At 44.9% G+C, this 12460-nt stretch overlaps 1 protein-coding gene and 1 long non-coding RNA gene across 2 annotated transcripts in view; one reads left to right on the forward strand and one right to left on the reverse strand.

Annotated features, from left to right (window-relative positions):
- Window positions 1-12460, forward strand: part of LOC134484146 (uncharacterized) — a 43822-nt gene that overhangs the window by 17699 nt on the left and 13663 nt on the right. Inside the window, exon 2 of the long non-coding RNA XR_010061552.1 lies at window positions 7989-8108. This is a non-coding gene — a long non-coding RNA (uncharacterized LOC134484146). The remainder of the gene's footprint in view (window positions 1-7988; window positions 8109-12460) is intronic.
- Window positions 6335-12460, reverse strand: part of Apln (apelin) — a 32780-nt gene continuing 26654 nt past the window's right edge. The window contains exon 3 of the mRNA XM_039100000.2: window positions 6335-7041. The gene's annotated coding sequence lies outside the window, so the exon portion shown is untranslated. The remainder of the gene's footprint in view (window positions 7042-12460) is intronic.

The following is a 12460-nucleotide window of genomic DNA, read 5'->3' on the forward strand; positions in this document are numbered from 1 at the left end:
GAGAGAGAGAGAGAGAGAGAGAGACAGATCTGGCAAGTAGTTTCAAAGAGTAAATAAACTTGGTGATAATGTGCTTGCCTATATCCTCTGTAATCCCTGCACTTGGTAGGGTGACTCAGAAGGATTGTAAATTCAACACCAACTTGAACTACATAGCAAGACTCTTCAAACCACAAAAAAAAGCCAGGATGTCCAACATGGCTTAGAATTGTTCACCTCTGCACATCAATGGGAGTAGTATATGACACTAATGCCAAGGACATGCCTGGGGAAACTGCTTACCTTGTAAACTGCCCAACTGCCCAGTGTGTTTTCAGACATGCTGGAGAACTTGCTCTTTTCAACACAGGAGCTTGGCTTTCTTGGGTGCCTTGGGAGGGAGCATAGCAAGCTTACTGTCACAAAGCCCAGCCTCGGCCAGATGTGGAGGCACATACCTGTAATCCCAGCACTCAGGAGATGGGGGACAAGAGGATCAGGAGTTCAAATCCATCCTCAGCCACATAGCAATCAAGTTCAAGGCTGGCCTGGGCTACTAGAGATCGGAACTTTAAGGGGGTGGATGGGGGTCAAGGATGAACAAACAAAAAGCAGAAGCTGAGTTTTTGTATGAATGGGTGCAAAGTTTGAACTGATAAAATCTGAGATGGAGACTCTGCTGCTCTGAGATGTCTAAAACCCAGATGGGGAAATGGATGATGGGGGCCATATCTTTCTCCTGACAGGATGTGAAACGTGAATGATTGTGCAATGTGTCATGACAAGTTGCTATACGGGATGACCTCAGTACTATGAGGCTACCCTTGTGCTCATGACCCATATACACCCTTCCTTCTGTGACTTATGAAGCCTTGTGGGATCAGCTCATACCTGCTGCTCCCAGCTGATGACCCTTCAGCCACCCAGGAGCAATGGCCTCTGCTCCACTCCAGGAAAGCCACAGGCCCTTTGATGCCTCTGGGCTTTCGCACTCATTGTTTCCTGTCCCTGGAAAGTTCTTCCCCCAGGTCTTCGAGGGCTGGGTCATTGTCATCGTTTAGGTCTTCTCATAGTGAGACGAGTGATGTCTCAGGTCAACTCACAGTGACCTGACTATCTGCAACAACATCACGGTCTCCTCCCTCACCTTACGTATTTTGTGCTAGCCATATGGGATTATAGATCCCCTCTTGAGACACTTATGATCTACAAATAACAACACAAACAGCAACGTTTATATACCATTTACCATGAACTATGCATTGTTCCAGACACCTTCCTTCTATTAATTTATCTTTGTCCCAGAAGCCTACTTTTCACCGATGAGACAACTGAAGCTCAGAGAGGTCAAAGAACTTGCCTGGGGTCACACAGCTGGCTAGTGTGAAATGAGCTATTATTAGTCACTAACCTGGGGAATTCCCCTGTCTCTGTTGTGGTTATTGTTGAGCCAGGTTGCTTAGGAAGTGCTACATCAACTCCTCCTGCACTTTAGATCCTGTCTGCTGACAGTTGTGCTAAACAAACAACAGCCCCGATACTGCTGGCCTTTTTGCATCCGTTTCATACCTGATGAAACTTTTGAACGCCAGCCCTTCTCTAAGCACATAGATCTCAGCAGGGAAGTCCTGTACGCAAGACTGTCTTGACTTGAAGTCAGGGATCTCACACTGGCCAGCTTAGTGGACTCTATAGAGGCTGCTCCTAAACCCCACATCTTCCCTGAAGAATAGCCAAGGAGTGTTACAGTGTGAACAGCATCATGCACAGCTCATAAACAGCTGAAGCCGTGACCTCACCCATACAGCAACTCCTCCCTGAGAGCGAGCTGTGCGCCTGGTACAGTACTTGCTCCTGAGATTCTAGCCGTGAAAGCAACAGCCTAGAGTCCTATATTCCAGTGGTGTGCATGGTGCAGTAGAGGAGCAGAAGATGAAGAAAATGAACGTGCAGAAATGTCTCTGGGTGATAAACAACACCGGAGAAAAATAAAACATAGGAGACTTGGACTGGGAGCCATTTTAAATATGGTGGTGAGGGAAGGTGTTACCAAGGAAGTGACTCCCTGAACAAAGATGAGAAGGTGCAGGACTGCCACCAGGAGCCAGGCTCCATACTTTTGTATACACAAGGCCTTCTACAGTGGCCTGGCATGGCCTAGGAGAATCTTTTTCCTTTGTGGACTTTTGGGTGGGACTTGGCGTACGAGGCTGTGCTCAAAGGCAAACTTCACCCCTGAGCTTTAGAGGTCACCAAGCTGAAGGACCCCATTACCTAATATGGAAGGGACAGGCCAAGAGCCACAAAGACAAATACCTTGCTATCTGCCTGCCTTCTCAGTTTACTGGTTTGTATCTTCAGTGTGAAAACAGCCCTGGCATAGGCGTCCCCCATCAGCCTCTAAACTGCAGTCATTAAGATCTAACTGCAGTCATTAAGATCTGTAGCATTTAAAGGGGTTATCGCCAATGCTCAGTGTATGTGTGTGCATGTGTAAGGGGTTATATATCTCAGAGTCTTCTATTTCAAAGATTTATAATGTCTTTTGTTTTCAGGACAATGCTAATTGAAGTCATTGTCAGAGAATCACGGTCTTTCACTAGTCAACACTATAAGTTGATTCTGACTCCAGCATTAGATAAAACTGCACTAAAACATCAACCTAACCATATTCTTGGTGTCTGATCTTTTATGTAAGTCCATTTTGCCCTCTGAACAGCATTTACCCTCATTTGTTTATTTACTTACTTATTTCTAAACAGAAAGTCTTATGTAGTCCAGGGTGGCCTTGAACTCATTGTGTAGAAGGATGGCCTTAAACTCCAGGCTTCTTATCTTCTGTGCTGGGGCTACAGACATATACTGCCATGCCCAGTTAATAATGTGATAGATATCCAATGCAGGGCTTTGTGGATGCTAAGAAAGTACTCTACCAACTGAGCTAGCTCTGGCCCTCCTTCCATTATCTCTCTAATTCCGTTCCTCACTGTCCCTGTCCTCAATCACTACTAGCCAAAGTGGTCAGTTGATTTCCATGCCAATGAGGAACCTGCTAGATTATATCAGTATCTCATTGGCCTACAGGGTGTCGCTTACTGAATGGAAGGAAAAGTGGGAGAGGAAAAAAGAGGGAAGTCTGTACTCTAATGGATTGCGTTCACTCACATAGGAGAGTGTCAGGAAACCTCTGAGCTATCTGGGAATATTTGCAAAACCAATGCAGCCCATGGGGAGGGGAAACGCAGTAAGAGCTTTAGCAGATAAAGAGACTTACATTGAACTGTGAAGGAGATGGATTTAGCTGCATCAAATGGTAGCAGGAGCCTGTTGCTGATGAAGAGGAAAGGGGAGGTTAGTTTGGCCTGGGCCGCAGGTCAAATCCCCAAGACAAAGGCCTGAGGAGACAAAGAAAAGGTACGAGGGACTTTTGGCAAGATGGCCGAGACCCTGTGTGTAGTCCTTGTTCCCTAATTCTCCATCTGTTCTTTTGCTAGACTTGATCTCCAGCACCACTCCTCCACTCTCTCCCATCTTTAGACCACTCCCACCACCATCATTTCATCTGCAAAATGAAGATGCCCTTACTGGAGGCCGGTGGTCTTGCTGCTCCAGTCTTGCAGGCCAGTTCTGAGATCCAATTTAGTGCTCTTCCAGGGTGCATCCTAGGAGAGGCCTGAGGGAGCAAGCCTGGCATTCTATGTTGCTGCTTACTCGGTATCGTGGGCAAGACTATTCTATTTCTCATTCAGGATGGAGTCAGCCAGGGACTCCATCTACCTTGCTACAAGAATCAAATGGCTTCCTCTCAGCACTACAGTCCCTTGAAGATGAGAGAAAGGCTAGAAGAGAAGATCTTTGATGTTGTTCAATTGAGAAATTCATCAGGAGGGAGCAAGCCCGGAAATGCCAGAGTGCAGGGCTCCACAGTGGGCCGAAGTGGCCCAACCCTGGCCTGGACTTTGTTTTCTGATGGTAAACATTCCCTGACATAAACACAGGAGAAGCAGGGAATAGCAACATCCAGTCCTCAAACAAACAAAACAGGAACGGACCTGTCTTGCATGGGGGATGGCTCCTGCTGCAGGGATGAAGCTCAAGGGCCTTCGCTGTGGAATTTCCTGCCTAGAGTATGATGGATTTTCCATTCTTGTCCTCAAATGAACATTGGCCTTGGAGCTTAGTAGATAGTCGGTGGGGCTGAGGGAGGCCCTTTGGGAAATGAGCGCAACTGGGTAAGGTAAAGAGGGGGCTGCTCCTTGTTTGATTCAAGCCAAGGTGAATGAATGTTGTTGCTAGTGAGTCCTTCAAAGCATTATGACACTCTTTGACCTAGGGCACCTGAAGATCTAGCTTGAAACTACTTTTTTTCTACCTGCTCTTAGATGATTTCCCCTACAGATACCATCTACAGGTACCACTGCTTTCCATGAGATGCCAGGTATTCTTGGATCCCTCCCTGACTCTTCTTATTCAAGTCCTAGCTTGCACCTCTCACCTTCATCCTATTTCTGCCCATCCCAGAGGTAGTCTGAGTAGTAGCTATGGCATGGGATCTGCTAAATTTCTCCTGGGCTCCATCCCTAACCAGCTGTGTAGCCTTGAGTGACTTGGGAGCCTCCAGAAGCTTCTATATCTATACCTGTTCAATGGGGAGCAGAAGGGCACTTACTTCATAGGATTGTGGTAAGCCTAGATTACTCATTATTCATAGTGCACATAGAAAAAGACAGCATGGGGCTGGAGAGATGGCTCAGTGGTTAAGAGCACTTGTGGCTCTTGCAGAGGTCCTGCATTTAGTTTCCAGACCATTTCGTGGCTTACCACCATCTGTAATTCTAGTTCTGCTAACACAATGTCTTCTTTTAACATCCATGGGTACCAGCCACACACATGGTACATCTACAGCCATATAGGCAAGCAAATCACCCATATACAATAAAATAAATTAATCTAATGTTCTTTTAAAAAAGACAATCTGATATATAGACAGCACCTTCATAAAGTATTAAGAACATGCAATTGAGGCCCAAATCAAATGCTAGGTCCTTTATGCAGTCTTCCTGACCCACCCCAAGGGAAATGTCCTCCCCCAATTTTTTAACTGGCTCTTTCCTGGGGAGCTAGTGACATGGTATCATGACAATGGGTGTCAATGGATCAGTGACCTGAGGACTAGGGAACATCCAACCTCCCCAATAACTTTCCCAGGGCCTACATCTAATAAATGTTCAATGGGTCTTTGGTGAAGAATCTAATGGGAGTGAAAAGGGGAGATTAAAGGACAGGACCTACAAGAATGTGCCACAGCTACATGGATTTGGGCTTCTTCTAACTATGAAGAAATGAAGTAAAGGACGGACACATGTTCAGGAAAGCTAGGACCAGGTGGGCCATGCACGCCGATGGAGACATATTACAAGAAGCAGTCCTGAAACTCAGCACATGTAATTTATACATCTGAACAGAGAATGTGGTGGGTTTATAGTGTTTAGCTGATCATGGAAGAGACAGGTTAGCTGATCTTGGGAGGAGGTCTTTGTATGGAAACAGTTTCAGGTTGTAGTCATCCTGGAGAAGGAAGCTGGGGCTGAGAGTTTCTACATGCCCTGGTCTTAGCTAAAGGTCAGTTGTTCCTAACATTGGTATTTGGACCAGAAGAAGGATTTACCATTTCCCTGAGCCTGACCCAGGGAAGTTTTTACTATTACAATGGGTCTGAGGCACTGGAGGGTCCATGACATGGTCATGTGAAGGTCAACAAGAAACACACATTCACTCAGTACTTATGTATGTTCAGGAAGACTCCACAAGCTAGACTTGACTCATCCCTATCAAGTTGTGGCGATCTACATTTCAGTGGCCTCCATCACATTGTGCCCTGTTGGCCACCATGAGATACCCTGAGCCAGTATAGGCAGCTTTCTGCCTACTCTCAGCTCAAGATTTTCAGCACACATCTTCCCAGAAAATGTAAGTGGTATCCTCAAAAAACTCACTCAGTCCCTGGTGTAATTGTACCTCCAGATGCTATTTGCTTGCCTTCCCCTTTTCCCCTCTCCCTGAGGAGTCTAGACATACCCAGATATCCCCTGAATCAGGCCAATTATCCGGTGAAGCTGGTCTTGGGCTCTACCACTCTGCTGAGCTATTTTCTCAGTGCTCCCCAGAGTCCCTGTGTCCTCCAACTACCCTGCTGTCGGATTTCTGTTCATTGTGCTATCTCTTGTTGAAATGACTTCTCTATGGGTTTCAAGTGACTGTACATGATTTGTTGTTTGCTTGTTTGTTTGTTTGCTTGTTTGCAACACCTAACATGGTGAGTGGGGATAGAAATTGTCTTTGAATGCCATAGATGTTTCCTTAATGCCTGTTTATTCTTATCCAATTGTCAAATCAAGGGAAGGGAGGTGATAATCAAACCTAGAGTCTCTTTGTTCTTTGCCTTTGCCTTGCTAATCACCCAACTGGATTTTTGAGTTTTCTCCAGGCCCCCATACTCCGTGAGACCTAAATGGCCTTACCTCTAGCCTTCTTCACCTCTGTGCCAGGTCAGGGCCAAGATCTATTTATCAGTTTCATGGGGTGGAAAAGTAATAGGGAAAGCATATCCTGTGGTCTTCTTTGCCCCACCCTCACCTCAGTTCCTGTGCTTTGGGGCCATGGTCTCTGTACCTACAATATTGATGGAGGTTTGAAACCTTGGCCTTCCCTCAGTTCTTCACAAGAACACAATGAGAAAATAAGACCTTCCTGGAGATCTTTGGTAGAGGTACCCAGACCTCTTCCATCTCTCTGGGTCTTCTGACTCCCTTTCTTCACTGCTCCCTGTTGTTTTCCTTCAAGCTATCTAACATCATTCCAAAGTCTTTTCTTGTCTCCTAGGGTCTTGGTATGTATTACAGGTGTGATGACAGGCCAGGCATCCCTTTTCTACCCTGAAAAGAAGACTTCAAGCTTTTGGCAGCATATTTCCGCTTCTGTGGATGCTGATGCTAGCTGTTAGGGAAAACATTTTCTTCATCTCACTGCATGAAGAGGTGCCTTCTTTCTTAGTTTTATAATCTGTAAAATGAACCAGAACATCTAGGTTAGCCATGATTAATAGAAATGCAGTGTAAGTCACATGTGTAATTCAAAATGTCCTAGTAGTCTTACTAGAAAAAAAAAAGAGGTAAAATTACTCCTTTTAGCCTCTAGTGCAGTAATGGCAAAGGTACTGAGGATCTTTTTCACAGCGTCATTGCTATACAGTTGGCTTATAATGAAGTGCATATATTGAAAGTGTTCAGTTTGATATATATGTTAGGATCTGTGAAACCACCATCATAATCAGAGAGTGAATGCATTGTTCCACTCCAAAGAGCTCCTTCTGTCCCTTTGTGAATGTTTTAAATTTTTATTTTTCGTGTGTGTGCGCGCGCGCACTGTGAAGTCCAGAACAGAGAGTTGAATCCCCTGGAACTGGAGTTATGGACAGTCATGAACTACCAGACATGGTTGCTGGGAACTAAATTCAGGTCCTCTGGAAAAGCAGCAAGTCTCCTTAACTACTAAGCCCCTGCCCCTATAATTTTATATATTTGGCTGTCTATTTTATGTAATTGATTATGTACAAAATATTGATGTGCCATAATTTTAATGTATTATCAATACACAGACTATTAATGTGGCATTTCATGTTATTTTCCTCAGGCAAATGCTTCTACTTCTGGTGTATATTTTACTCTTAGAGAACATCTTTTGCAATAGCCCCATTTCAAATGCTCTGTAGCCAGATGTGGCTAATAGTACTTGTTCTACACAGCACAAGTTTAATTGATTTCTAAGCACCTTTTCCTCGGCTATGGTTTGAAATTCCATGTGTTGGAACATTAATTCCCAGTGCAGAAGTGTTGAGAAGAGAGGCTTCCTGGCAGGTACAGCATACATGAATGGATTAAGGAGTGGGTTTGTTCTGACAAGAGTATGTTCATTCTTATTAGAGGGTTGTTGCTTTTTTTTTTAAACAGTGTGGTTATTTTGCACATTGTCACTTGCCCTCCTGGGAAATCATCCACACAGCACTGAAGCCAGATGCTGTCAACATGCCTTGGAACATCCCGGTCTCCAGAACATTGAGGGGAAAAAAGGTTTGTTTTTTTTTTCTCCTTTTTAAATGATCCAGTCTGTGGTATTCTGTTACAGTAACAAAATAGACTGTGGTAGCAGGTCTCATTCTGAAGGACTCCAAGGTGTCTGTTTCTCCAGAGGCGTGTCCTTACTCTTGGTCTTCCAGCGTTGAAGCTACTCTACAGCTGACCCAGCTGTTTGACAGGGTGGTGAGCAGGCTGTTCCCTGATGCTCTATAGATAACTGTTGTTGAACCTGTTGCCTGGCACACATGTGGTCATTACTATGCCAACTGGGTTCAAGCATCTATGGGAGGACCTCCTGCTGTATGATCATTCTTGTGTGTTCCTGAAAGGTCCATGTCTGAAAGACTTGGTACCCAATATTGCATTGTTGTGAAGCAGTGAAACCTTTAAAAGGTAGGGCCTAGCAGAAGGAAGTTGGGTCACTGGGAGCTATATTAAGCAGACTTAGTGTCGCTATAACAAAATGCTTAACCAGATAACTTACAGGAGAAAAGATTTTGGGAGTCTCATGGTTTCTTGGCCCCGCCCATTCAGGCAGAACAACATGATGGAAAGAGCATGTGGCAGAGGAACTTCTTGGCTTTGTGGCAGCCAAGAAGCAGAGAGAATGCAACTGTTCTGTTGGCTCTCTCCTCTCTCCCCTTCTCTCCCATCCTGGCTCCAGCCTGTGGTGCTTTCAACACTCAGAATAAGACTTCTCCCTGTGCTAGTTAGCTTTCATTGTCAACTTGACACAACTTAGAGTCATCCAAAAAGAGGATCCTTAATTGACAGGTTGCACACTTTATATTAGCATGTAATCACGTCTTTGGGGGGACATTGTTTTGATTGCTAATTGATGTGGGAAGGACCAGCCTACTATGTTAGCACCATCCACAGGCAACTGGTCCCAGGATGTTTAAGAATGCTAACTGTGCAAGCCAGGGAGCAAGCCTGTAGGCAGAATTACTCCGTGATATCTGTTCTAGTTCCTACTTGAGTTCCTGCCCAGACTTCCTTCAGTAATGGACTGTGACCTGGAAATGTAAGTCAAATAAGCCCTTTCCTCCCTTAAGTTGGTTTTGGCCAGACTGCTTTATCACAACAACAGAATGAAACAAGAACATCTCCTTAGTTAATCCTCTCTAGAAAGAACCTAATGAACACACTCAAAGGTGTGTTTTGCTAATAATTACTTAGATGTGTCCCACCTCTGTCAAGGTCACAATTGCTATTGTGCCAACCACCACAGGGAACAACTCTTGAAGGAGCTTCTGGGACTCCAGTGTCATCTTCTTGCTTTCTCTCACTTTTGAGTGATGAGGTGAACAATTTTCTTCACCACATGCTCCCTCTCTGATGTGCTACCTTGCCACGGACTCAAAATAATGGTGCCAATTGGTTATGGACTGAAAGCACGAGAACAGAACAGACCTCTTTACAAGTTCATTATCTCAGGTAATTGTTCTAATAATGAAAAGTTGATGACAGGGAGGAACCCCTTTCAGGACAGCAGAGTCAAGACAGTGGTAAAGGATGCCATAATAAAGTATTGAAATTTGCAAAGAAATGGTTTGGCATTACATGTAATGTTGCATCATGATGATCTTCATTGCCAGGGTGCAGTTGGAATTATTCCAAGAGTGAAGTTGTTCTCCCACCATTGACCCCTCTTCAGTAGGACAGGAGAAGGGTCTACAGCTGCTACACTATGAATTACTTTGACTCTACCTTATCCTCTCTGAGCTGAAACCTTGAATACCCTTAAGGTTGGATGACAGATATAGCACCAGTGATTGCAAATTGATGGGAGTGAATTACCATGCCCCAAAGCATGCCAAAGAGCATGCTTAGTATGTGCTAGAACGCAAAAATAAATATTGAAGAGTCCAGAAATGGGGAACTAAGGTGAGAAATAAAAGAGGGCCTTTAAAGAGAAAGGCTTTGAGCTGCCTGAGACTAAACATTGCTCTACAAAGCTCCCATAGAAAAGATGGAGGCTGAGAAACAAATAGTATCACTTGGTGGGTAGGTGCACCTCAGTGAGAGAGCAAGAAGGCAAGCATACCTTCCAGGCCTGAATGCCCTTCTATCCATTTTTGGCAAAGGTGGAGAGGGGCTACATAGACAAACACTTTCCTCTAGGCCAAGAAGGCACTCTGCTGTGGGGTGAGCAATTTGTCGCTTTCCTTTGGGATTGGGTGGGGTGGCAAGAGTGAAGGTGGCTCACTGGGGCCCTACAACTCATGAACTCTAGAATGGACTTTGGGGGCCGGATGGAAGTTGCAGTTTTTTTGCTTTTGCAGCTGCAGTGGAAGTGAAGAAAGCAGGAGGGCATCCTGAGGCGGGAAATGCCTATCGCTGTCATCCCAGCTGCTTCCGCCTTCCTCCTTCAAGGATTCCTCAGCCTCTCTGTAACCCTGCCAACTCCTCTCCCCTCCCGAGTTCTGGCCAGCAGCTGTGCATTCCCCCTTTAGGGCCCACGTCACAGATCCTCTGAGAGGCTGTCAGTTCCCCATTGTTCTTGGGGCTTCTCCGGCATTCCTTTGGCTCAAGAGGGGAAATGCCAGAGGCTTGGCCTCCAAGTCCTCAGAGATGCTTGGCCTACTCGTCACCAGTTCTCTGGCTCCTCCAGGGACACCAGGAGAATGTCAGTGGATCCTAGTGCCGGCCATACTGCTGGATGCAAAGATGGAATCTATAGCACTAACCAAGCCAATGAGCCTTGGGCTTATCCTTACCCATCCAGAAAGGCTCAACCTTTCCCTCCAGAGCAGGAGCTCAGTTAGCACCACAGTCAAACCCTGCCTTCCATTCCCAATCCTACTCACACCCACAAAGGTCTTCACACACTCTCATAGCGATACTCTTATCTGATCTACTGTTCAGGGAAGCCTTCAGGAATGGCACAGTCAGGTGCTACCTTTGCTGTAAATGTGGAAACAAAGCCACATCCAGGAAAATTTCCATGACCAAAAAGCAATGTGTCCTGGATGGAGGCTCTCCATACCCCTACCTGCTGCATAGGCCCCTTCAGGAACATAACAGACAAGAATCCAATCATCTTAGAGAATTGATTTTCGACCTGTGGGTTTCATAAGGGTCACATATCAGATATCCTGCATATCACATATTTACATTACAATTCATATGGGTAGCAAAATTACAGTTATAAAGTAGCAATGAAATAATGTTATGGTTGGTGGGGTCACCACAGCATGAGGAACTGTATTAAAGGGTCACAGCATTAAGAAGGTTGAGAACCACTGTCTTAGAGTTTATAGTTTCATGTGAGAAAGAAGGCAATCAACAAAGAATTAAAACATATATGATGTAATAGTGATATGGATGAAAAAAGAGGAAGAAAGAGGACTGGTTCAAGGAACATTTGTAATTTTAAAAATTGTGGTGTCTTATGGAGATAATAAAGTAAATACTGAAGGATATAAAAGACAGCCAAATCATAATCTGAGAGAAGAACGTTCTGGACCAAGGGAGTAGCAAGCACAAAGGCTGTGAGGTGGGACCGTGCTTAGTGAACGGGGACTAACCAGCAAACCGATATGTTTGGAGTGGCGAGAATGGCAACAGGAGGTCTGGCTAGGAAGCACTGAGACTACATCTGAGAGGGTCATTTGTCACCACACTAAGGAAGATGGAAGGTAGCAAGGGATTCTGGGTAGAGGCCTGGCCATGACTAATCAATGAATAAATAGGAGGGCTAGAGACCGGGAGACTAATCTCAAGCCTTTTATAACACTCTGGGTAAAAGTTGGTATTGTCTTAACCCACAGCAGGGATGATGGGTGTCTAGCTACTGTGATGAAACACCATAGCCAAGACAACATATAAGAGAAAAATGTTTATTGGGGCGTAGTTTCAGAAAGTTGGAGTCCATGATTGTACAGTAAATGCATGGCAGCAGTAACAGCTAAGAGCTCACATCTTGAAAGAGGGAAACACTGGGCATGGTGAGACTCCTTTGAAGCCTTAAAGCTCACCCCCAGTGGTACACCACCTCCAAGAAGACCACACCTCCTAATCCTTCCCAAACAGTTCCACCAATTGGAGACCAAGTATTCATGCATATTAGCCTATGGAATCCATTATCATTCAAATCACCAGATTCCACTCCCTTGCCCCCATAGGCATGTAGCCATATCATAATGCAGAAATGCTTTCAGTTGAACTTCAAAAGTCCTCATAGCCTATCACAGTCTCTGCACTGTTTAAAAGTCTGAAGTCTGAAGTCTCTTCTGAGACTCAAGGCAGTCTCTTCATTGTAACCCCCTGTAAAATCAAAAAGCAAATTACATACTTTCGACATACAATGGAACAGAATATACATTACCATCCCAAAAGGAAGG

The sequence above is a fragment of the Rattus norvegicus genome, chromosome X (genome assembly GCF_036323735.1).
Source record: "Rattus norvegicus strain BN/NHsdMcwi chromosome X, GRCr8, whole genome shotgun sequence".
NCBI lineage: Eukaryota > Metazoa > Chordata > Mammalia > Rodentia > Muridae > Rattus > Rattus norvegicus.